Source organism: Dermacentor albipictus, chromosome 5 (genome assembly GCF_038994185.2).
Source record: "Dermacentor albipictus isolate Rhodes 1998 colony chromosome 5, USDA_Dalb.pri_finalv2, whole genome shotgun sequence".
Lineage (NCBI taxonomy): Eukaryota > Metazoa > Arthropoda > Arachnida > Ixodida > Ixodidae > Dermacentor > Dermacentor albipictus.
The window spans coordinates 8,477,478-8,503,631 of NC_091825.1; the positions used below are offsets into that span (position 1 = coordinate 8,477,478).

Below are 26,154 nucleotides of genomic sequence, written 5' to 3' on the forward strand. Positions count from 1 at the left end.
CGCGTCCGTGCAGAACATGCTTCGCGGTCCCCCTTTGACCTGTGGCTCGAACGTTTAGGATGCATCAACATCGTCAGTGACGACCGCACCTTTCTTCTCCTCGCGCCCTGCCCATTTGGGGTTCTCGCCATTTTTGGCGGCGCTACATTAGTTACCGTCTTTCGGTCTTTACCGCGCTTCTTTTTACGGCGCTTTCTCTTTGCACTCGCCTCCATGTCGCCTTCTCGTGCCTCGTGCTGGCCGGTACACATTTCGTCGGCCCGGATCGGTCTCTTACCCGCACAGTCTGAGTGATTTACATTTAAATCTACTCTCACTTTGCCTCGACTGGCGGACAGCCCAACCGACTCTGGAACAATGCAGCAGGCTTTACTCGAGTTAGACAACTCGCACTCTTGCGAACTGCCCTCTACTACATCGCCCAGCTCACGATGTGCATCGGCACACAGCCCGTCGGTATCGCTCGCTGTCTCACGCGCACAGTCCGAATGATTAACAACTGAATCATCCCTATCTAGGCCATCTAGACTGGCGGAGAGCCGCACCGATCCCTGAACAATGCAGTTGTAATCTCTTGAGCTACGCAGCTCGCAATCCTGAGAATTACCCTCAACTGCATCGCTCAGCTCGCACTTCACTTCTGCACGCACATCTCGCCTGACATGGGTGCTCGCTTCTGTCGGGTCAGAAGTACCCTTTTCTTCGCTAGCAACCTCGCTAACATTATCAGCGACGCACACACACGGTAACTGTGCCAATTTGTTCGCAGCTGGCCTAGCTGTCTCTAGTCATCTGTTGGCACAGCAGGCTCGTCGCTCTCCTTGCGGCCTTTAACGGCCTCTGTTGCCACTAAGGCATCGTTAGCAGCTAGCCTTTTCCCTTCACTTATGAATCTGCAGCTAATCTCACAGGCACTACTCTTTTGGTCGGCTTTTGGCGAAAATCCACTAGATACTTCCTCATTCTTTCACTCTGTACTACCTACAGAATTCTCAGACAGCCGTTGTCTCTGTGCCAATAACTGATCACAATACTGTATCTCTTTGATCAGTGCTGCCTTCTCTCTCGCATACTTTTGCTCACGCTCAAGCTTACGTTCCTGATACTCACGATCGCGACGCTCACACTTAAGAGTAAGTTCTTGAAGCTCATGCTTCCGTTCATTCTCGCGTTCTTCACGCTTATGTTCACTCCTAAGTTCACGACGCTCCCGCACACATACACGACGCTCGCGCTCCCGTGGCTCCTGTATCACTTCCCAAGCAAGCTCAATGCTTTTATCATCATTGCCACTATCTTCAATCGCCTTTATGATAGCTGGCGTTTCCATCCGTTCGTCCGCCTCAACTCCCAAATCTTCGCACACCAACAAGTCCAACCTCGTCAACCTTCTAAGATCCATGGCAGCTGCCCCGACAGGTGGTTAAAACTGTTTTCCTTAATTAATTTGGGCAAACACACAATGCAACAAACTGCCGATTCCCAGAATTATCAAAATGAACACACAACATTTGAGTCTGGCGAATCATAAGGAAAAAAACCACACGCTCACTTACGGTTGCAGCACCCTGCCATCCGGTTCATTCGTCCGCTGTTCCCGGTTCCTCCGGACTCCCTGGGTCGCAGGCTCGCTCCTTCTTCGCTACTCCCAGTTTCTTCGGACCTCTTTCGACGAAGGCTCTCTCTTCCTCGCTCTTCCCGGTTCCTTAGGATCTCTCTCGACGAAGGTTGTTCCGTAGCGCTGCCACCAGCTGTTGCATTCGGAGGCGATCCCACCGCTGCCACCAGATGTAGGGGTTGTGGGACGGACTTCGGGATGAAAACCAAACTTGGGAGATTTATTTTACATTATGTACAGGGAGGTGAGCGTCAAATAACAGTCGTACAGTCATTACGGGCCGGCAGCAACTCGGACGCTGCGGCCCGCGGCAAGAAGTTCGAGAGAGGTGAATCAGGGAATCAGGGAATATTCCGGTCTCTCTGGAAGGCTTCTTATAAACCCTTCGAGCACTGTAAGTCACGTCATGTTCGACCAATGGGAGAGTCCGCTCCGATGACGCCACTTTCAGCCAATGGTAGGCGCCCGTGCGATGGTGTCATACCCGGCGAAGAGAGTCGGCGCCTGGTCCTCCTCTCTTGATCACTTGATCGCGGTGCGCTCTTGCCTCGCAGAATTGCAATCCACTTCTTTCGAGGAGGAGAAGGAGGGGGGGCGCTCATACTCCATTGCACGAGTGCCCACCTGCTCCCGGTGGTACGGCTCCGCAGTGGTGGCAAATGCCTTCTTCAAAGCCGGAGGGGGACGATTGAGCTCCATTGTCCGAGGCCCCCTTCTAATCCCGGCGGCGCACGACCTGGGGGCCGCAAACTTGTTTGCACTTGTCGGGTGCTCCTCTGGAATGTGCTTTCCTGCTTCTGCATTCCTCAATTAGCTGTGCTGCGTTTCGAAGTGGTTTGGGGAACTCGAAGTAATCGCAGGAAACAGCTCCATATCTAACACCCCCCACCCCCCTCTGGAGAGATAGTACTCAATCTGGTCTCTATCTCTCTCTCTCTCTCTCCATATATATATATATATATATATATATATATATATATATATATATATATATATATATATATATATATATATATATATATATATATATTGACACAACTATATTTGGCAGAACCATAATTCAGCGGGTATGCGCCAGTGAGGACGACGCTGAAGTAGCGCGGGTTTTTAGGTGAAGCGGGGGAAACGAAGAAGACGTTGTTGTTGTTCCCTTGGACGACTGATCAAGTGCGTTTCTTGGCGGTGCTGCTACGCATACTCGTCGACCCCACGTCGTTACACTGGTGGAGGTGCTGGGTATTCTTCATGCTTGGCATCCCTTCGCGGAGCCGATGATCGAGCCCGGAATCACCATCGTGCATCGAAACTCCGGTCCACTGCTTCAGTCGTCGCCTGCTAGGCTTAGCGCCCGAGTCCAGTCCCCTACAAAAAACTTCGAGAAATCGTTTGCCTCCTACAAATAATATGGCCACCGCAGCTCCATCGCAAGTAACACTACAGAATCCTATGGTCCCGGAGAGCTTTCATGGTGATGCCTTTGAAGACGTCCAAGATTGGCTGGACCAGTTCGAGCGCGTCGCCCAGTACAACCATAAGACCAGCTCGGCGGACAAACTCTCGAGTGTCTATTTCTATTTGAAGGACAATGCTCGTACGTGGTACGTAAACCGGGAGAGGAGCTTTGCCACGTGGGACGACTTCCGCGCACAGCTGCTGGGTACCTTTACAAGCATCGACAGGAGGGAAAACGCGCAGCGACTCCTTGAAATCCGCGTTCAAAAGCCCAATGAGAGTGTTGCTATGTTCTCGGAAGACATGGCCCGTCTTTTCCGTAGGGCAGACCCAGACATGCCAGAGGAAAGAAAGCTGCGATATCTCCTGCGAGGAGTGAAGGAGCAACTGTTTGCCGGCCTTGTGAGAAATCCACCGACAACAGTGGCACAGTTCACAAAAGAGGCTACAGCCATTGAAAGGGCCCTGCATCAACGATACCGCCAGCTTGACATGGGCAACTCGACGGCGAACACTTCCGTACTGGCTGCGAGTAACGACCTGTCTCTGCGTGAAGTTGTCCGAGAAGTGGTGCGAGAAGAGCTTCGGCAGCTCGGCTTTGTGGTTGCGCCTACGGAACCGACGCCAGCGTTATCTTTTGTTGCTGATGTAGTCCGGGAGGAAGTCCGGCAAGCTTTTTCAGCGCCAGACTGTGGCAACGTCCCGCGGCGCCTCACTTATGCGGAAGCTGTTCGCCGTCCACTCAACGCAACTTCAACGCTGTTGACTCCCATAACTACAACACCACCTACGCCACAATTAGAGCCGACATCGTCACCCTCGTCGACTCTACCGACCCCCCCGATCATGCCAGCACAAACAACGCCGTATTTTCGACATGCGCACGCCACTCCTTGGCTCCATGGAGAGCCGAACTACCAGCGTCGGAAAACCGATTTGTGGCGCACCGTCGACCGTCGACCAGTGTGCTACCATTGTGGTGAAGCTGGACACGTCTATAGAGTTTGCCGCAAATGGAACAACTATCGCACCGCTCAATACCCAAGCTTTCCTGCCAACTATGCTTATTCTCCGTACGACGGTCGACGCGCTTACAACGACGCTCCTGTGAACAGTCAGCCACCAAATACGACGACGCCCCGACCACGTTCTCCTTCTCCATCTCCGGCGCGCTACAATTCGCCGACTCGTCGCAGTTTTGCCGACATCACTAGGGGCAGATCGCCTAGCCCTCGACGGGGAAACTAGCCGCAGCGATTTCCGGGGGTGAGGTTGCCAATACTCGAACTGCTCCACATACCCCGTTATCGACGAACGACGACGTGAAGACGACATTGACGAAAAAGACACCCAGCATAACGACGAATACGACGGATAGAAGTACGAAAGACGTAACTGACATCGTCAGCGCCGAGCTCATTGTTTGCATTGATGGCCACGAAATAGCCGCTCTGGTTGACACTGGCTCCCATTTTTCAATCCTTAGCTTACAGGTCGTTGACAAACTGAGGAAGGTGAAGACACCATGGCACGGGCCCAACATAAGAACCGCCGGAGGTCAGTTGATGACACCTGTCGGGAAATGCACGGCCCGACTCTTAATCGCCGGTTCAACCTTCGTCGTCAACCTCGTCACTGAGTGTTGTACCTGAGTTGTACTCACTGAGTGAGTGTCAACCTTACTGAGTGTTGTAAAGAACTTATATTGGGCATGGATTTCCTACCGGAGTACGGCGCCGTGATTAACATCCGTGACAGAAGCGTTACATTTGCCACGAGTTCAGATAATGTCACCCATGAGAAGCCACAACAACCTCGCTTACGTATTGCCGCGGACGACGTCATACTTTCGCCGCGGAGTTGCTCTCTCGTACAGGTGCGCTGTGACAGCCTGCAAAGCGCGACTGGAGTAGCTCAACACATCAGTGCGCTAGCACTGAATTGCGGTGTGGCTATTGGCAGAGCACTTATCAATGTAATCGACGGAAGCGCCGAACTCTTGCTGACAAATTTTAGTAGGGAGCGCCGACACATCGTTAGAGGCACTGCTGTCGCCTATTTCGACGAAGTGACAGAAATACAAGACTGCCACTTAGCGCAGGAGTCGGCCTCTACAATCCACACAGCTGCACCTATTGTAGACGTTAATCCGACGTTAACGGCCGTTGAGCGGAACCGTCTGCTTGAGCTCATCAAGCAGTACCAGCGCTGTTTCTCCTCTGCGTCAAGAGTTGGTCAAACGCCACTTACCAAACACCGCATCATTACTGATGTCGACGCCAGACCCATCCGCCAAAACCCTTATCGTGTGGCCCCAAAGGAACGCGAAGCAATACAAAAACAAGTGAAGACGATGCTAGAAGATGGCGTTATTCGACCATCTAATAGTCTGTGGGCATCACCTGTAGTTTTAGTGAAGAAGAAGGACAGTAGCCTGCGCTTCTGCGTCGACTATCGGAAGCTCAATCAGGTCACAAAGAAGGACGTTTATCCACTGCCACGTATTGATGATTCCTTGGATAGGTTGCGAAACTCGTGCTACTTTTCCTCAGTGGACTTGAAAAGCGGTTATTGGCAGATCGAAGTGGATGAGAGAGACCGCGAGAAAACAGCCTTTGTGACGCCTGCACGGACTCTATGAATTTCAGGTACTTCCTTTCGGTTTGTGTTCGGCGCCAGCAACATTTCAGCGTCTAATGGACACTGTGCTCTCCGGACTCAAATGGCAAACATGCCTGGTGTACTTGGATGACGTGATTGTCTTTTCCGCAACGTTCGACGAACACTTACGAAGGCTGAAAACTGTTTTTGAAGCGATACGCTCTGCCGGTCTTACTTTGAAGCCTGAGAAGTGCCATTTTGGTTTTAATGAGCTCCAGTTCCTCGGTCACGTCGTCAGTAGCCAAGGGGTCCGACCTGATCCGGATAAAATTGCCGCCGTCGCTAATTTCCGATTCCATCAGACAAAAAAGCCGTGCGACGTTTTCTGGGACTCTGTGCATATTACCGGCGATGTATTGCGAATTTCTCGCGTATCGCATGGCCATTAACACAGCTCACCCGAGAAGATATGCCTTTTACTTGGGGCGAAGACCAGCAATGGGCATTTCACGAGCTCCGGCAACGCATGCAATCTCCTCCCGTATTAGCACACTTCGATGAGGAAGCCCCGACGATATTGCATACAGACGCTAGTAACGTCGGTCTAGGGGCGGTGCTAGTACAATGGCAGGACGACAGCGAAAAAGTGATTGCTTACGCCAGTAGAACACTATCCCGAGCCAAAGCTAACTACTCCACCACTGAAAAAGAATGCCTCGCAATGGTATGGGCAGTTCTGAAATTTCGTCCGTATTTGTATGGTCGGTCTTTCACCGTCGTTAGTGACCACCATTCCCTCTGCTGGCTCATTAATTTGAAAGATCCTTCCGGCCGGCTCGCACGCTGGAGTCTTCGACTCCAAGAGTTCGACTTTGTTGTTACATACAAGTCGGGAAAACGGCACGCAGACGCCGACTGCCTTTCTCGGTCTCCTGTTGAGCCGGCAGCACAAGACGATGACGACACGGTTTTTCTGGGACTCGTGGATACTGCCGATCTTTCACGCCAGCAACGGTATGACATTGAATTACTGCCGCTTATTGATTACCTTGAAGGACGAACCAACAGCGTGCCGAGGCTCTTTGCAAGAGGGGTGGCATCATACTGCTTGCGTCGCAACGTCCTCTACAAGAACTTCTCGCCTAGCGGCAGCAACTACTTACTTGTTGTTCCATCACCGCTTCGACGTGAAATCTTACACGCCTGCCGCAACGAGCCGACTGCTGGGCACTTGGGCTACACTCGCACATTGGCGCTGATTCGGCAGAATTACTACTGGCCGAGACTTACTGCGGTCGTTAAACGTTACGTTCAGACATGTCTGGATTGCCAACGTCGTAAACCGCCATCCGTCAAACCAGCCGGCTTACTGCACCCTGTTGACGTACCGGCCACACCATTTGCACAAGTAGGCATGGACTTTCTGGGCCCCTTCCCAACGTCTACTACTGGTAATAGGTGGATAATCGTTGCCACGGATTATCTCACTAGATGTGCCGAGACAAGTGCCCTGCAACGGGCAACAGCAGATGAAGCGGCACGATTTTTTCTGGAATCCATCGTTTTAAGGCATGGCGCTCCCGCAGTAGTCGTCACGGACAGAGGTACTGCGTTCATGGCCCAGTTTTTAGATATCGTTCTACGTCTAAGTGGTACCGCCCACCGGAAGACAACAGCGTATCACCCTCAAACGAACGGACTGACAGAACGACTCAATAGGACACTGGCTGATATGATCAGCATGTACGTAGATGTAGAGCATAGGAACTGGGACGAGGTTTTACCTTATGTCACCTTCGCGTACAATACGGCTCGTCAAGAGACCACTCGCAAGACGCCCTTCAGTCTCGTATACGGCCTTGAGGTTACAACAACATTAGACGCCATGCTCCCTCATGAATTTGACGACAACGAGACGGCTGCTGAACAGATAACACACCGAGCAGAGGCAGCTAGGCAGCTTGCGCGTCTGCGAATCCGCGAACAACAGGACATTGACGCCAGACGCTACAGTCTTCGGCACAAAGCCGTAACATACAACATCGGCGACAAAGTGTGGATCTGGACACCTATTCGACAGCGTGGGCTCTCTGAAAAGCTCCTACGCAAATACTTCGGGCCCTACATAGTTCTCCGACGCATCAGTGACGTCAACTACGAAGTCGTTCCAGACAGCTCGCACTGTTCAAAGCGCCGACGGCATTAACCCGAGGTCGTTCACGTGCTGCGTATGAAGCCGTACTATGAGGACTGCCAAGACTGCGCAGTTCTTTACCGCTGCTTTCCAAGCCTCTATCATCGGGACGATGATCTTTTCTAAAGGGGGAGCAAATGACACAACTATATTTGACAGAACCATAATTCAGCGGGTATGCGCCAGTGAGGACGACGCTGAAGTAGCGCGGGTGTTTAGGTGAAGCGGGGGAAACGAAGAAGACGTTGTTGTTGTTCCCTTGGACGACTGATAAAGTGCGTTTCTTGGCGGTGCTGCTACGCATACTCGTCGACCCCACGTCGTTACAATATATATATATATATATATATATATATATATATATATATATATATATATATATATATATATATATTGTTACGGTTAAAGTTTTACCCGCCGTGGTTGCTCAGTGGCTATGGTGTTGGGCTGCTGAGCACGAGGTCGCGGGATCGAATCCCGGCCACGGCGGCCGCATTTCGATGGGGGCGAAATGCGAAAACACCCGAGTGCTTTGATTTAGGTGCACGTTAAAGAACCCCAGGTGGTCAAAATTTCCGGAGTCCCCCACTACGGCGTGCCTCATAATCAGAAAGTGGTTTTGGCACGTAAAACCCCAAATATTATTATTATTATTATTACGGTTAAAGTTAAACAGGCTTTATTTAAGGACCGAGATTGATGGTGAAGTAAAGATGGCGTCCCGAGGCTGCACACGCATGCACACGCTAACGTCTTCTTCTTCTTCTCCTCGCCCGGCTCATGCCGTAGCAATCTCCGGTTGCCAGACGAAGCCCGCTGGGCAAGTCCAAATCACTCGGAAAGCGTAGGGTGAAACCAACGTTCTTAGACATACTTCAGTTTCGCAGCTCCCTATGCGAGCCCATTGGCCGACGTGGCCGAAACGGGTGTCACTGAAACTACCGGCGCTGCAGTCGCGTCTTTCGTCATGCGCCGCGCGTCGTCTGCTCCTGCTGCGACACGTCGTTTGCACCAACAGGCCTGTAAACGCTTATCCGTTGGTAAATGTAGTTTAGATACGCAGTCTGAGTTTTGTGACAAACCTGCCGCGCGTAAGTAACGGGGACTTCACGGTGTCTGTGCACTATCGGCGCTGCAGTGACACATCTCTCACGCAGCGCGCATCGTCTACTCCTGCGATGTCATCTCTGCGGTGGGTCGTTTTCCCCAACTGGCCTGTGCCGGCCGTTTGCTCTTCGACGACTGTGTTTTGGCTGCCCGAACAGTATTTTATGCCAAAGACCTTTGAATGACATGTCTAGCTAGTCTTTAGAAGCTGCAACTACACCGCAAATGAGAGGTCGTGCACTGCGATTCCGCTTTTCAACCAACTTTTTCCATATAAAAGCGCCACGGTGCTCCCTTCAGCAGGGGCTTTGTTTTTTGCTGCTTAATCTTAAGATGTGTATTCATTAAAGACGGCGAGCGCCTGTGCAGACGTAGGGACATTAACGCATCACGCCCAGCAGTCGCTTGAGACAACGCTGTGGTGAATTGATCCACCCCCGTCAACGCTTCTTCGCCTAATAAATTGAATTGACACATGTATTTTTTATAGTTGTCCGCGGATATTATGGGACGTGCAAATGAGTTGGAAGTGATCTGTGAGCAGTGACAAGGAAGAAGTTAAATACTATGAACATATTTATGTCAAAGCTTAATTCATTTTCTTTTTGACGAACAAAACAAACAACAAACACAGTGACACTTTTTATTTACTTTGTGCACAAAAAAGTAATTTTGAGCTACTTTTGCTCAAAGCAATTTTGCCCTCTTTCTGGCTGCTTGCGCCTGCTCTGTCAGCGAGAGAGAGAGAGAGAGAGAAAACATTTATTCGGACCATCGAGGTGGTTGCGAGTTATCAACGCCAATCAGCACAGGTTATATATGAAATAAACTACGCTAGCTCACCTGTCCATATTTGTGCTTGAGCAAATGGTTGCGTACACACTTCAGGGCATGTGGCACATCACACAGGAAATAAAGGTACGCGCGCTCAGGCAGGCATGTATGTGGAATCTTGTGAGAAGGTGAGGTTACGCTGCCGCTGATTACCATCTGCTGCCACACCGAGCGATTGTTCCCAGCTCCGTCACTGACCACGGCGATCACCATAGCACCATGTTTATGCAATTACATTACATCTTGCAACACCAGCTCTGCTAAAATCCTGCCAGGCGCAGCACCTTTCGTGGCAAAGCTAGGTGGCAATCGGTTGCACCCAGCTCTCCAGAAGTGGTACGAACATCAGCACGAGTGCATGATCTGCAAGTTGGTCAGTTCCTTAATTTGAAATACCACCGTAGTCCACAAAACCATCAAGTTTGAAGGTTGACTTGTTGAAATTGTACGCCTGGCGCAACTTAATTTCATCCAAAATCAGTGTGCTGAATTTCTTCCCATCTGCTCTGTTGCCCAGCTGTTTTCCAACAGCTTCCATGCAGAGAGGATTGAAACCATACTTGCATGGTATTCCTTTCAGAATTTGTGTGAGACGGCTTACGGAGGGCAAGGGCAGCATATTCATGTCTGAAGCTTATATGCTCGAGGGCTCAGAAGCCAGTCCGCATTGTACCGCGCGCCACACGGAGACTTTGCTTTCAACACTTTAAACGATGTCATAAATGCAAGGAAGTTCGGCCAACGCTTCCTCGATTCTGTTATCGGGCATTTCAGAAAGCCTTCTTCAGAGGCAAAATTTCATCCTTTTGCTTTTGATGCGCAGCAGCCGCCCTAAGCATCCTCTTCTTCACATTGCGTAGTTTCTGATATTGCTTGAGCGTTGCGCTCGGAGCCTCAATGCTCAGTCGAAGTTTCCTCTGTAGACGGAGACAACGCGCGCAGACAAGTTGCTTTGTAAGTACATTGCACTGCTTGTGGTACATATTATCTGATGTCACCATGTCACGCTGCCTGCTTTCACGCCCGCACACATGTTCAAGCTCTCTGCTTCCCTCAGGATTCTTTCCACATTTGCAATGCTAGTCGCAGCTCGAAATAGCCTCTTGTAAATTTTGCTGTAGCCGTTTATGCAGCAAGTATCATCCTCTTCAAGTACAACAGTTTTCATTACTCGCAGATGCCTGGCTACCAGTTGCCTCATATAAAATATTCCCCATCGCTTCTGTGTTGCGTCGTCCTCAACAATTTCGAACTTCCAGAGCGTAGAAGGCAGTGTCACGTTCCTGAGCTCGTTGAGCACCAAGTGTGTAGGGCATATTTCTCAAGTTCCTTCTTCCAAGCCCAACAGCAGGTTTGGATTAAGTTGAAGCGCTATCACTACAAGCTTCGCCCTATGTACTTGCCGGCACTTGCGCTCGTTCTTTTGGTGGACGTCGCTTTCGCTTCACATTTTTTGGCTTTGAGATGTGCTCAGGCAGCCCAGGAAAGAGCCGTAGAAGTGGGCCGGGAACAAGCATCCATTTCCCGTGAGGAATCAATATTTCTTTGTTACCCATAACATGCTCGTAGTATTTCAAGATGTCGTCGTCCTCAAAGTGGAGTTCACACACTTTTGATTTGTTTGTGAGGCGTTTGTCTTTTTGCTGTAGCATGCGTTCCCAACTTTTAAACTCTCCAGCGTCTTGCGGCGGTTCGAAAACATGGTGACCTGCGGCATCGTGTCTTAGGCTGCTGGTGCAGCCGGGGGAAAAACAGCACGGCATAGGGAACTTCTTGCTGTCATGAGACGCGGAAACGCTTCTTCAAGAAAGCTTTTCAAGAGAACAAATCACGACGCATCACACAACAACTACAAAATGGAGAAGGATAACGACAGACGATGCAGCGCAACCAACATGAAACAAGAAGTGAAAGCAGAAGTCATGTTTCAAGTTCATTACCAGAAACGCATTTACAATACCTAGCTCACATATGACAAATTTTCACAAAGAGGTTCAAAATTAAGAACGGTGAAATAACTACTTCTCAAAATTGAAACCGGAAATCTACCAGAAATGGAGCAACTTCTATCAAAAACGAAACAAAAAGTGACGAAAGACGCAATCGCAGCGCCGCTAGTTCGCAGTTCCCATCTCCCAAGCGGAGCCATCTCCCAAGCGGAGCTGCGAAACTGAAGTATGTCTAAGAACGTTGGGTGAAACCGCTTAAGACGGGCAACATGTACTAACTGGGTCCGGCTAGACCGACGACCAGCCGACGTCAAGCGTGCCACCACGTACGTCAAGTCACTCAAGCGATCTACAATGACGAATGGGCCCGTGTACTGGGGTAAAAACTTTTCGCATAAGCCACGTTTACGTTGCGGAGTCCACAACCACACAAAGTCTCCTTTGGCGTACGAGACAGACTGATGTCGGCTGTCATAGCACTCTTTCGATCGGTCTTGCGGTGCCACAGTGCGAAGACGAGCGATACGCCTGGCTTCTTCGGCAAGACAAAGCGTCTTGGCAACAGAGTACTCGCTGTGAAAGTCAAACGGTAGTATAGGGTCAATGGAGCTTAGCGGTGAACGTGCGTAAAGGAGATAAAAAGGACTGTAATCGGTCGTCTCATGCTTTGCAGTACTATAAGCATAGATGATGAAGGGGAGTACGTCATCCCAGTCCTTGTGATCGGAAGATACGTACATGGCCAGCATGTTATTTAGAGTTCTGTTCGTACGTTCCACGAGCCCATTTGTCTAAGGGTGATAAGGCGTTGAATGACGGAACTGCGAACTGCAGAGACGAAGCAGTTTTTCTACGGCGTCCGCAACGAACTGACGACCGCGATCGCTAATGATGACACGGGGGGGGGGGGGGGGGGACCATGTCGAAGAATAATGAATCGAAGCAAAAACGTCGCAACGGACGCAGCTGTTGAAGATGGTACGGCCGCCGTTTCCGCGTAACGGGTCAGATGGTCGACACATACGATCACCCATCGGTTGTCGTTAGATGATCGGGGAAATGGGCCCAGAAGATCGATACCCACTTGTTCAAATGGCAGGCAAGGTGGCGGCAGAGGTTGGAGAAGACCTGGCGGAGCGGTCGTAAGGCGCTTGTAGCGTTGACATTGTTCGCAACTGGCGACGTAGTGCTTGACTGTGTCCCGCATTTTGGGCCAGTAAAAACGCTCCTGTATCCGGTTCAAAATTCTTACGAATCCTAGATGGCCAGAAGTTACATCGTTGTACATGGCTCTCAGTATGTTCGTTCGCAGACTTTGCGGCCCCACCAGAAGGAAGCGTGCTCCTTTAACCGCATAATTGGTCTTGTAAAGCAGGCCGTCACGGACACAAAATCGACCGGTGGCTCCAGGACGCGATGCGGCTAGAAATAGAGGTTCCAAACTAATATCATTTTCCTGCTCTGCTTTGAAAGTCATCGAGTCTGGGAATGTAGAAGAAATGGGAGCGAAACAGTCATCAAAATTGTCTTCGTCACACTCCGTCGTCGTCAGAGGAAAGCGGGAGAGACAGTCCGCATCTGCGTGGCGACGCCCGGACTTGTAGGGAATAACGAAGTCGTACTGCTGCAGTCGAAGAGCCCAACGTGCCAGTCGTCCACTCGGGTCACGGAGATTCACCAACCAGCACAACGCGTGGTGGTCAGTAATGATAGTGAACGGGCGTCCATAGATATAAGGTCGAAATTTGTGGACAGCGAAAACAGCTGCCAAGCATTCTTGCTCGGTCACAGTGTAATTGCGTTCCGCCTTAGTCAAAGAGCGACTAGCATAAGCCACAACGTGTTCAGCTCCTTGATGACGTTGCACAAGTACGGCACCGATGCCGATGCCACTGGCATCAGCGTGCACTTCCGTAGGTGCGGATGCATCGAAGTGACGCAATATGGGCCCTGACGTTAGCAGAAATTTTAGCTGACGGAACGCGTCGTCGCAAGCCGATGTCTAATTGAAAGGGACGGATTTTTGGAGAAGACATGTTAGGGGGTACACCACGTCGGCGAATCTTGGAACGAAGCGACGAAAGTACGAGCACAGGCCCAAGAAACACCTCAACTCCCGCACTGACTTCGGTGCTTCGAAGGAGCTGACTGCCTCAATCTTCCGTGGATCTGGCCTCACACCGTTTTTGTCGACCAGATGCCCAAGTACTAACGTCTCGGTTTCTCCGAAACGACGTTTCTTGGAATTTAGGATCAAGCCGGCTTGTTTGACACAATCCAGAACAAGATTGAGACGGCTGTTATGTTCACTCAATGTGCTGCCAAAAATCACCACATCATCGAGGTAGCACAAACAAATTTCCCATTTAAGTCCTCGGAGGATAGTATCCACGAATCGTTCGAATGTTGCTGGCGCGTTACAAAGACCGAACGGCATAACGTTAAATTCAAAAAGACCGTCTGGTGTCACGAAGGCCGTTTTCTCCTTATCGTCTGGGTGCATGGGTATCTGCCAATACCCTGATCGCAAATCCAGTGATGAAAAGTAGGCAGCGGAATGTAGACAATCGGTGATATCATCAATTCTAGGAAGCGGATACACATCCTTTTTTGGTGACCGCATTCAGTTTCCTTTAATCGACGCAAAACCGCCACGATCCATCCTTCTTCTTTACTAAGATTACTGGTGCTGCCCACGGACTAGAAGACTCTTGAATGACATTATTCCGCAGCATGTCTTTCACCTGTTCAGCAATAACTGTCCTCTCTGTTGCAGAAACGCGGTAAGGCTTTTGCCGAATGGGATGCGCAGATCCGGTGTCAATTCTGTGGCGAGCACGAGAACGCGGGAGTGAAGCCTGCTTGTCGCCTTGTGTGAAATCGAACACAGAAAGATGTGCCCACAATACTTGTGCGAGAGCGCGGCGCTCATGTGAGGGCAGTGCCTTGTTGATCATTCGTAGGATCTGCTGTTCAGAAATGTTTCGTTGGGGATCGCTAGTATGAGACTGCTCCTCCTCGCTTAGCACTGTAATGGAGCTATAAGTAATCTCGTCAAATTCAGCAAGCTTCATATGACGCGGGAGAACGGCAGGGACACAAGAACAATTGAAAGCCCACAAATTTGAGGTGCCATCCACTACTCTCACCACAGAGCGTGGTACAAGTACATCTTTCTTTGCGCAGCTCGACGTAAGTGGCTGGACTTGCGCGTCAAACGATGAAAGGTCGGCAGCAGCGAAATTGACAGAGACACGGGAGAGCGACCAAGGCGGTATCAGCAAATTGTTCGAAACAACACAATAGGTTTTCACTGGTAAGGATGTGTCGGCAAGGGTGGCGAGAAGCGCGCTATTCAAAGTAATTTCGCCTGTGCCACAGTTAACGGATGCACCACAATCCTGAAGAAAGTCAATCCCGAGAATCACATCATGAGTGCATCGCGGTAGTACGAGAAATTCTGTTTTAAGATCTTCTCCTCCGAATAAAACACTTGCAACACAAATACCAAGGGGAACTAGGCACTCTCCGCTGACACCACGAAACGTCACACCATCATTCCACGGGAACATAACTTTCCGACCCAGCCTCTCCTTGAAAGTCACACTCATGACGGAAACGGTAGCACCAGTATCCACTAATGCTGTTGCAGGTATACTATCAATTAACACACGCACTTTGTTCTTCACCATCATAATAGGCAGAGGAGTATTTCGCAGAGACGCAGACTGTCCGGCGACCTTACCTCCATCGGCCGCGCCGGCTAGTTTCCCGACGGCTGTGGTGACGCAGCACGTCGCCGTGGTGACGGTGAACGGCGTTGGCGACTGGTTGGGGGCGTCAGGCTTCGGTCTGAAGCTGGCGAGCCACTCCTTCTACTATATTGATGGAAGGTATTCTGGGGTGGTGCGCCTGTGGCGTTTGTACTATCAGGGTCTGTCGGCCAACGGTCGTCATAACTGTCACGTTCAAAATTAGGCCAAGTTGGTGGTGGGCCATATCTTGTTGTCTGTCGGCGCCGGCGACAAAAACGAGCAATGTGTCCTGAGGCGCCACAGCTCTAACACACAGGCGATGCGCGACCGACGTTGTAAGCCTCAGGGTCAACCCTGGGACGCTGAGAATAATAAACGCGATCTTCCGAATTCCGATTCGTGGTGGTAGCTCGACGAGTTCGTTGATCGTGCATCGCGTCGTCGGGAAAGGTACGTCGGTGCTGTCGCAGTTGATCGACTCGACACTCTGCAACGCCTGGCATGGCAGACAATGCGGACACAGCAGATGCATGTTCTTGAGGTTGGTTGGGAGCCCAGTCAAGCAGTTCGACATCCGCCCCTTTGGTGTGTCTTTCAAGTTCTTCGCGGACAATTTGCCTTATAGTTGCCGCAAGGTCACATTGAAAACTGTAGTTGTCATTGTCTTCAACGCTTGCCACCGTTGTGACATTTGTCAACCTGCCGAACTTAGGCGTGATACGGCGCAGCTTCAAAGCCTCAAATGTGCGGCAATGCTTGATTAGGTCGGCGACCGAGGCGAGACTCTCCTTTCCGATTAAATAATTGTACACATCCTCGGCTATGCCTTTGAGAAGGTGTCTAACCTTGTCCTCTTCGGACATTCGAGGATTGACCGTTCTGCAAAGCTTCAGGATTGCCTCAATGTACGTAGTACAGGTCTCACCTGGGACTTGAGCACGCTGAAGCAATGTCTGCTCCGCCCGATTCCTTTTCGTGGTGGAATCGCCGAAGCACTCGGTAAGGTGCGTGACGAAGCTGTCCCACGTTGTGCAGATATCTTCATGGTTCTCGAACCACACGAGCGCAGTGTCTGTGAGGAACAGAACCACATTGTCGAGCTGAGCCGTGGAGTTCCAGCCGCTGTACTTGCTCACACGCTTGTAGTGGGTGAGCCATTCCTCCACGTCCTCGCCGAATTTCCCTCAGAAAGGGCGGGGCTCCATCTGATGCATCCAGGCGCCGGTTGTTCGCACTGGAGCTGCCAGAGAAGGTTGTTGGTCACCGCTGTGGGACATCGGGATCTCAAGTGGTGTTGGGGGCAGTCGAGCGAGGCGTCGGCTCCGGCGTGGTACTTGCTGTAGCAGCTCCGTCGTCTTGGTCGAAGTACCCCGCACCTCCACCACAAAACTGTTACGGTTAAACAGGCTTTATTTAAAGACCGAGATTGATGGTGAAGTAAAGATGGCGTCCCGAGGCTGCACACGCATGCACACGCTAACGTCTTCTTCTTCTCCTCGCCCGGCTCATGCCGTAGCAACACACACACACACAAACACACACACACACACATGCGTATCGAGACAAAGCCGGCAATATCATAACTAATATGGATGAGGTAGTTCAAGTGGCTGAGGAGTTCCACAGTGATTTATACAGTACCAGTGGCACCCACAACGATAATGAACGAGAGAATAGTCTAGAGAAATTTGACATCCCACAAGTAACGCCGCAAAAGTAAAGACAGCCTTCGGAGCTATGCAGAGGGGGAAGGCAGCTGGAGAGGATCAGGTAACAGCAGATTTGCTGAAGGATGGTGGGCAGATTTAGCGCTCAATGTTTAACACTCTCGGAAGAGAACAGCAGTTTACGATAAGTATCAAGGGACTCGAAGTGGTAAGGGAATACATATACTTAGGGCAGGTAGTGACCGCGGATCCGGATCATGCGACTGAAATAATCAAAAGAATAAGAATTGGCTGGGTTGCCTTTGGCACGCATTCTCAGATCACGAACAGCAAGTTGCCATTATCCCTCAAGAGAAAAGTGTATAATAGCTGTGTCTTACCAGTACTCACGTACGGGGCAGAAACCTGGAGGCACACGAAAAGGGTTCCACGTAAATTGAGGACGACGCAACGAGCTATGGAAAGAAGAATGATAGGTGTAACGTTAAGGGATAAGAAAAGAGCAGATTGGGTGAGGGAACAAACGCGAGTTAATGACATCTTAGTTGAAATCAAGAAAAATAAATGGGCATGGGCAGGACATGTAATGAGGAGGGAAGATAACCGGTGGTCATTAAGGGTTACGGACTGGATTCCAAGGGAAGGAAAGAGTAGCAGGGGGCGGCAGAAAGTTAGGTGGGTGGATGAGATTAAGAAGTTTGCAGGGACAACATGGCCACAATTAGCACATGACCGGGCTAGTCGGAGAAGTATGGGAGAGATCTTTGCCCTTCAGTGGGCGTAACCAGGCTGATGATGACGACGACGATGATGATGATGATGATGATATATTGCGAGTTACTATTACAAAAAGTGAAAGAGCCTTGAAAGGCTTCTGTCAGTTGTATTTCATCAATCACACATGCTGAACCCTGGAGACCCGAAAAATTGTTTCATTTTTAATGTGTTTCTAGAAACTATACAAAACCTCATGATGATACAGATATAAAAGGTAACGAATGCCTGACAGAGGTCCTAGACCCCCCCCCCCCCCCCAGTAGAAGTGCAGCGCAAATAAAAAGTGGCCGTTTGCTACAAACAATTTCAACATAAAACATTGAATTGTATTTGCTGTTTAAGTCTACGACAGAAATGTATCGCTAGTTTAAATGATATTGTCACGTGGTGGTGACGTTGAATAACACAGTAGCAATACTGTGAACAAGAAAACTAACTTTTATTGGGCGAACCTGTGCCCACAAAACAGGCTACACTTATAGCACAACGATAGCTGCAAACACGCTCGGCGATCGTCGAAAATCTGATCCGCGGGTCAAGCGCGTCGGCTTTTATAGAGCAGTCGTCGAATGTTCCAGACTAATCATTCGGACCCGCGTGCCTTCCACAAAGTTCTACGTCATTCGCTTTACGCGATGAAATCAGATAACACAAGGTTGGGCGACAACAGACAGCCGGGTATAAGCATTGATAACTTTCCAGAAACGTCGCATACATGCAGGCGCGTCCCTCGCTGTGCGATTACAGTTGTTAAGCGGCGAAACGTGGTCGCGCGATAAACATAAGCACACGCGTCAATACCCCCCTCTTAAAAAGCATCGACCCGATGCTGCAAACAAACGAAGGTAATAAACAAAAACACTCGTAGCAAAGAAAAGAACAAAAATGGCGAAGTTCGTCAGCGTCCGTAAAAGGGTTTAAGGCACACCACGTGGACCACTTCAGATCGTGCGCGGCGCCGCTGTGAATGCGAAATGCCGTCTGGCACGACCTCATAGTCCAGAGCGCCAATACGTCGGATGAGCTTGTAGGGTCCGAAATAGCGTCGGAGTAGTTTCTCACTGAGTCCTCGTCGGCGTATCGGGGTCCAGACCCAAACACGGTCGCCAGGTTGGTACTCGACGAAGCGTCGTCGGAGGTTGTATTGTCGGCTGTCGGTCCTCTGCTGGCTTTTGATTCGCAGGCGGGCGAGCTGTCGGGCTTCTTCGGCGCGCTGGAGATAGCTAGCGACGTCAACATTCTCTTCGTCAGTTACGTGCGGCAGCATGGCGTCAAGCGTCGTCGTCGGGTTCCTGCCGTAAACCAGCTTAAACGGCGTGATCTGTTGTTTCCTGCACCACCGTGTTGTACACAAAGGTTACGTACGGCAGGACCGCGTCCCACGTCTTGTGTTCGACGTCGACGTACATTGCTAGCATGTCGGCGAGGGTCTTGTTCAGGCGCTCCGTGAGACCATTCGTCTGCGGATGGTAGGCAGTTGTCCTCCTGTGGCTTGTCTGGCTGTACTGCAGAATGGCTTGGGTGAGCTCTGCTGTAAAAGCCGTTCCTCTGTCGGTGATGAGGACTTCTGGGGCACCATGTCGCAGCAGGATGTTCTCCACGAAAAATTTCGCCACTTCGGTTGCGCTGCCTTTTGGTAGAGCTTTAGCTTCAGCAAAACGGGTGAGATAGTCCGCCGCCACGACGATCCACTTATTCCCGCATGTTGATATCGGAAAGGGCCCCAACAAATCCATCCCAATCTGCTGGAATGGTCGGCGAGGAGGTTCGATCGGCTGTAGTAATCCTGCTGGCCTTGTCGGTGGTGTCTTGCGTCGTTGACAGTCTCGGCATGTCTTGACGTAACGGGCGCCGTCGGCGGTCAGACGCGGCCAGTAATACCTTTCCTGTATTCTCGACAGCGTCCGGGAGAATCCGAGGTGCCCAGCGGTTGGATCGTCGTGTAGGGCGTGCAGTATTTCTGGACGCAGCGCTGATGGTACAACAAGAAGGTAGCTGGCGCGGACTGGTGAGAAGTTCTTCTTCACGAGCAGGTTGTTTTGTAGCGTGAACGAAGACAACGCGCGCTTAAATGCTTTAGGGACAACGTCGGTGTTCCCTGCCAAATACTCGACGAGGCCTCTTAGTTCAGGGTCGTCTCGTTGCTGTTTAGTAAAGTCTTCCGCGCTTATTATCCCAAGGAAGGCGTCGTCGTCCTCGTCGTCTAGCGGCGGAGGATCGATGGGGGCGCGCGATAAGCAGTCGGCGTCGGAGTGTTTTCTTCCGGACTTGTATACTACCGTGATGTCATATTCCTGTAGTCTGAGGCTCCACCGCGCCAGCCGTCCTGAAGGGTCCTTTAAGTTAGCTAGCCAACACAATGCGTGATGGTCACTGACGACTTTGAATGGCCTGCCATAGAGGAAAGGGCGGAATTTAGCTGTAGCCCAAATGATGGCGAGGCATTCCTTTTCAGTCGTAGAATAGTTGCTTTCCGCTTTTGACAGCGACCGGCTAGCATACGATATCACCCTTTCAAGTCCTCCTTTCCTCTGGACTAGGACGGCACCGAGGCCTAGGCTACAGGCGTCAGTGTGGATTTCGGTATCGGCGTCCTCGTCGAAGTGTGCAAGTACCGGCGGCGACTGCATGCGTTGTTTGAGTTCTTGAAATGCCTTGGCCTGCGGCGTTTCCCACTTGAACGCGACATCACATTTGGTTAGATGTGTTAGCGGCTCCGCGATGTGTGAAAAGTCCTTGACAAAGCGCCTATAGTAGGCACACATGCCAAGGAATCTGCGCACTGCCTTCTTGTCGGTTGGGTGCGGGAACTTTGCGATGGAAGCTGTCTTCTGTGGGTCGGGGCGTACTCCTGATTTGCTGATCACGTGGCCTAGGAACAAAAGTTCATCGTAAGCGAAACGGCACTTTTCCGGCTTCAGAGTGAGCCCTGATGACTTGATGGCTTCTAACACTGTCGCAAGCCGCCTAAGGTGATCGTCGAAATTTCCTGCGAAGACAACGACGTCATCCAGGTAAACAAGGCACGTCTGCCACTTCAGTCCGGCTAACACCGTGTCCATGACGCGCTGAACCGTTGCAGGCGCCGAGCACAGTATGAATGGCATGACCTTGAACTCGTAGAGGCCGTCTGGCGTGATGAAGGCAGTCTTTTCGCGATCTCTCCCGTCGACTTCTATTTGCCAGTAGCCAGACTTGAGGTCCATCGACGAGAAGTATTTAGCGTTGCAGAGCCGATCCAATGCATCGTCTATCCGTGGATGGGGGTACACATCCTTCTTCGTGATCTTGTTCAGTCGACGATAATCGACGCAGAAGCGTAGGGTTCAGTCCTTTTTCTTTACCAGGGCTACAGGAGAGGCCCACGGGCTTTTCGACGGCTGGATGATGTCGTCGCGCAGCATTTCGTCGACTTGTTGCCTAATAGCTTGACGCTCTCGCGTCGAAACTCGGTAAGGGCTCTGGTGGAGTGGTCGAGCGCTCTCTTCGGTTATTATGCGATGCTTTGCAACTGGTGTTTGTCGAATCCTCGATGACGTCGAAAAGCAGTCTTTGTATCGTCGGAGAAGACTTCTGATCTGTTGCTGCTTACTCATAGGAAGACTTGGATTCACGTCGAAGTCTGGTGGTTCAGGGACAATGCTCATCGGGGTAGATGCGGCTGAATCCGAGAGGGCAAAGGCACTGCTGGTTTCCATAATTTCCTCGATGCATGCTATTGTCGTGCCCTTGTTGATGTGCTTGAACTCTTGGCTGAAGTTGGTTAGCATAACTTCTACTTGCTCTGCGTGGAGTCGAGCGATCCCTCTTGCGACGCATATTTCACGGTCGAGCAGTAGATGTTGGTCGCCCTCGATGACGCCTTCTACGTCAGCGGGTGTTTCAGTGCCGACGGAAATAATAATGCTGGAGCGCGGCGGGATTCTCACTTGATCTTCGAGCGCACTCAAGGCGTGGTGACTACGACAGCTCTCCGGCGGTATCGCTTGGTCTTGTGACAGCGTTATCAATTTCGACTTCAGGTCGATGACTGCGCCATGTTGATTCAGAAAGTCCATGCCGAGAATGACGTCTCGTGAACACTGTTGGAGGACAACGAAGGTGGCAGGGTAAGTCCGGTCATGAACGGTAATTCTTGCCGTGCAGATTCCAGTCGGCGTAATGAGGTGTCCTCCAGCGGTCCGAATTTGGGGGCCCTCCCATGCAGTCTTGACCTTCTTCAACTGGGCGGCGATGTGTCCGCTCATTACGGAGTAATCGGCCCCTGTGTCGACTAAGGCAGTGACTGCGTGGCCGTCGAGAAGCACGTCGAGGTCGGTGGTTCTTTGCCTGGCGTTGCAGTTGGGTCTTGGCGTCGGATCACGGCTGCGTCGTGTTGAACTGAAGTTGGAACGTCGCGTCGTCAAGTCGTCTTTCGTCGGTGTAGTCTTGGCTTCCCGATTTCGACGGGACGGCGGCGTGTCGTTATGTCGTCGAGGTAGTTTCTTCGGTGTCTTCGTCGGCGGCGGAGGATCTTCGTCAGTTCGACGAACAGCAACCGCACCTCCATCGGTTGCTGCTTTTAGTTTTCCGGATATGGACTCGCAGGACGGCCCCGGGCTGGGCCAGTGTATGGTCGGCGCCGCGGCGACAGGTAGCGGCCTGGTGACGGCGAACGGGACGGTCGTCGAGGGCTCCATTGAGTAGCGGCGAGGTAGTCGGCGATGTCACGTGGGCGCTCTCCAAGCTGTGGACGCGGCGCGTTGACGGCGAACCCTCTCAGTCCCAAGTCGCGGTAAGGGCATCGGCGATACACATGGCCGGCTTCTCCGCAGTGATAGCAGAGCGGGCGGTGGTCGGGGGCTCGCCAAATGTCTGTCTTTCTCGGGTAGCTGCGCTGGGCGACGGGTGGGCGTGCTGGCGGCGGCGGCGGCGGTGGTCGTCGGAATTGCGACGTTGCAGGTCCCTGGCGCGGTCGTGGAGGGGGACCTTGACGGCGGGCGACGGCAGCGTAGGTCATCGCTTCTCGCTGGGGCTGCGATGATTGTGGTTGTAACTCGGGAACTCCGAGCGATCGCTGAACTTCTTCTTTGACAATTTAGACGACTGTGGCCACTTGAGGTTGCGATGAAGGGAAGATCCTTTGAAGCTCCTCTCGTACGACTGCCCTGATGGTCTCGCGCAGGTCGTCGGTGGCCAGTGATTGAACTCCGGTGTAATTTGTCGAGTTCGTGCGGCGGTCGAATTGCCGGTTTCGCATTTCGAGTGTCTTCTCGATGCTGGTGGCCTCGCGAAGAAACTCGTCAACGGTCTGCGGTGGGCTTCGTACCATTCCGGCAAAGAGTTCGTCCTTCACACCACGCATCAGCAGGCGGACTTTCTTCTCCTCGGGCATTTCAGGGTCGGCGTGGCGGAAGAGACGGCTCATTTCTTCCGTGTAGATCGCGGTCGTCTCATTAGGTAGCTGCACCCGGGTTTCTAGTAACGCTTGGGCTCGTTCTCGGCGTACGACGCTTGCGAATGTCTGCAGGAAGCCGCTTCGGAAAAGTTCCCAGGTCGTTATGGTGGCTTCTCGGTTCTCGAACCACGTCCTGGCCGCGTCTTCCAAAGCGAAGAACACATATCGCAGTTTGTCGTCGCTGTTCTAGTTGTTAAAGGTAGCGACTCTCTCGTACGTCTCAAGCCAGCTCTCCGGGTCCTCGAAAGTTGAACCGCGGAACGTCGGAGGCTCCCTGGGCTGCTGCAGCACGATGGGTGACGCTGGGGTTACCATTGGGGTGGACTTGGTGGCTATCCTCCTAGTTGTCTCGGGCAAAAGTCCGTGCTCCGGGGGCAGTCCTTGCAGCCTGTGGCTACCTCGCTGGTTCTTCTCGACGTTGGTGTCTTCCGAGTGAGGGCTTGGGTCACGGCTTTGTGGGGGGCGTCCGGTGCATGAACGCAAAGCACCTCCACCAGATGTCACGTGGTGGTGACGTTGAATAACACAGTAGCAATACTGTGAACAAGAAAACTAACTTTTATTGGGCGAACCTGTGCCCACAAAACAGGCTACACTTATAGCACAACGATAGCTGCAAACACGCTCGGCGATCGTCGAAAATCTGATCCGCGGGTCAAGCGCGTCGGCTTTTATAGAGCAGTCGTCGAATGTTCCAGACTAATCGTTCGGACCCGCGTGCCTTCCACAAAGTTCTACGCCATTCGCGTTACGCGATGAAATCAGATAATACAAGGTTCGGCGACAACAGACAGCCGGGTAGAAGCATTGATAACTTTCCAGAAACGTCGCATACAGGCGCGTCCCTCGCTGTGCGATTACAATTGTTAAGCGGCGAAAAGTGGTCGCGCGATAAACATAAGCACACGTGTCAATATTATTGTTGAGGTTACACCCAAAGGAGTACAATCAACATAATCTACTTGCAATATTCAGAAGAAAGAAAGGCAACATATGTGTGCGACCTTGGCAGAATTACAACGCGATTTCGAGCGAAGCTGTTTATTTCAAACAGGTTCACTGAAAGTCTAAGCTTCTATTGACTGTATCCCATACTTCAAAAAGTTGCCAATATATATTCCCTTTGAATATCTGCCCGCTTTGGAGCACTTCTTTTGGGGAATTTTTAAAAAGGCAGTATTTCAACAACACACATGTTACTCCGCCATAATATTTACTATGGTGTCCTCCCTCCCCTCCCCATGTCAATTTTCGCTATCGCTTGAGCTCACAGTTCTCAATGGGCAACGGGGTAAAATCGCTTGTTCGCAAAACGCACTGTTAAAGCTCTGGTTCGCTTGCATGTGCAATTTACTGCAAATATAATAATTAGTGTACCCTGTCTTTGATGTTTACCAGCATATTGCCCATAATGTGCCCTTTATTTCTGCCAAAAATAAAGAAAATATGTCGTTTAGTTCACGGAGGACATCGATCAAACCAAGCCTGAACATGTTACGACGACTGAAAATATGGAATCGAAAACGACGGCTCAGTAATTATTTGCAACGCTTCTAACTGGACCAGGCACAGAAATATTTTTGTCGCACATTGCATTTATCATGTCCCCTCTCCCCTTTTGAGAAAATATAAACCTGTTGTAGCCTATATCTATGTCGGGACACTCTCAAACATAGCTGATAGCGGCCATGCCAAACGCTCTAACTCTTGAATAATATTTTTTTACTAAGGCTGTGTTTGATCAAACCGCATTTAACTCCGCACATAAAGTTTTTATAGCGTACCACTATTTTTCACTAAATTTCCCCTTGGCGGGTCTTATAGTGCTACCAGGGCCGCAGGCCATATTCTTCGCCGCTCGTTAGACATGCTCAAATATTCTAGAGTGCTTGCATGCGTAATTTATTGCGGAAGCCTCAATTACCCATCTATACTGAACTTCAGCTACACATCCCCCATTCACTTGACTGTAATCATGAAACATAACGAAGCTGCCTCCTTCAGTGAGGACACTGAAGGAGGCACTGAATTGTAGTTATGCCAGCGCAGCCGTCTAGGTATTATACATTTAACAGGGATAGGCAGGCTAGTTGGTGGTCGATATTGAACGATATTGGTCGTAACCGTGCAAGCAACAAAGGACAAAGAAGGAAACACACAGGACAGGCGCGGAATTTCAACTGAGATTTACTCCGGGAAATCCCACATTTATACCTGTATCATAATCATACTTGCTAATCAACAGACAACCATCACTCGACGTTGGCATGCGGGCGTGAGTGGCATAAATGTGCATGTCAATATTTGAACTCTTTGTCACTCAGCGACACTGAAGAGCTGCTTACGCAGCGTCCCGATGCATTTTTATACAGTAAGCTTCATAGATTTCTCGGCTCAGTTGTGACGCAAACATCTTCAAGACTTTAGTATCGCGAAACCTAGGGGTGCAATTACGACAGTGGCGACAATGGTCAGTCAATCTGCCACCCCCCGCCAACACTTCTACCCCTGCGCGGTGCGCCTGCAGCCTGACGTTTAGACACCGTCCTGTCTGCCCTATGTAGCTGTTGCCACAAGGGAGGGGTATCTGGTACACTACCCCTATTCTGCATGGGAGGAAGCGGTCAACGTGCTTGATACCAAATCCGTTTCTTTTTTTTTTCTTTCCCTGCACCATGTTGCACATGCCCGCCAGTTTCTTGGGCGCCGTGAAAAACACCGGTAGTTCAATTTTTTCAGCCACCTTTTTGTGGCCGTGAGAGA

The 26,154-nt window shown here is 50.9% G+C and overlaps 1 protein-coding gene across 1 annotated transcript in view; it reads right to left on the minus strand.

The window, feature by feature from the left end:
• The window catches only part of LOC139059839 (hydroxylysine kinase), a 345,249-nt gene that overhangs the window by 222,703 nt on the left and 96,392 nt on the right, over positions 1 to 26,154 (minus strand). The window contains exon 2 of the mRNA XM_070538251.1: positions 17,558 to 17,632. The gene's annotated coding sequence lies outside the window, so the exon portion shown is untranslated. The remainder of the gene's footprint in view (positions 1 to 17,557; positions 17,633 to 26,154) is intronic.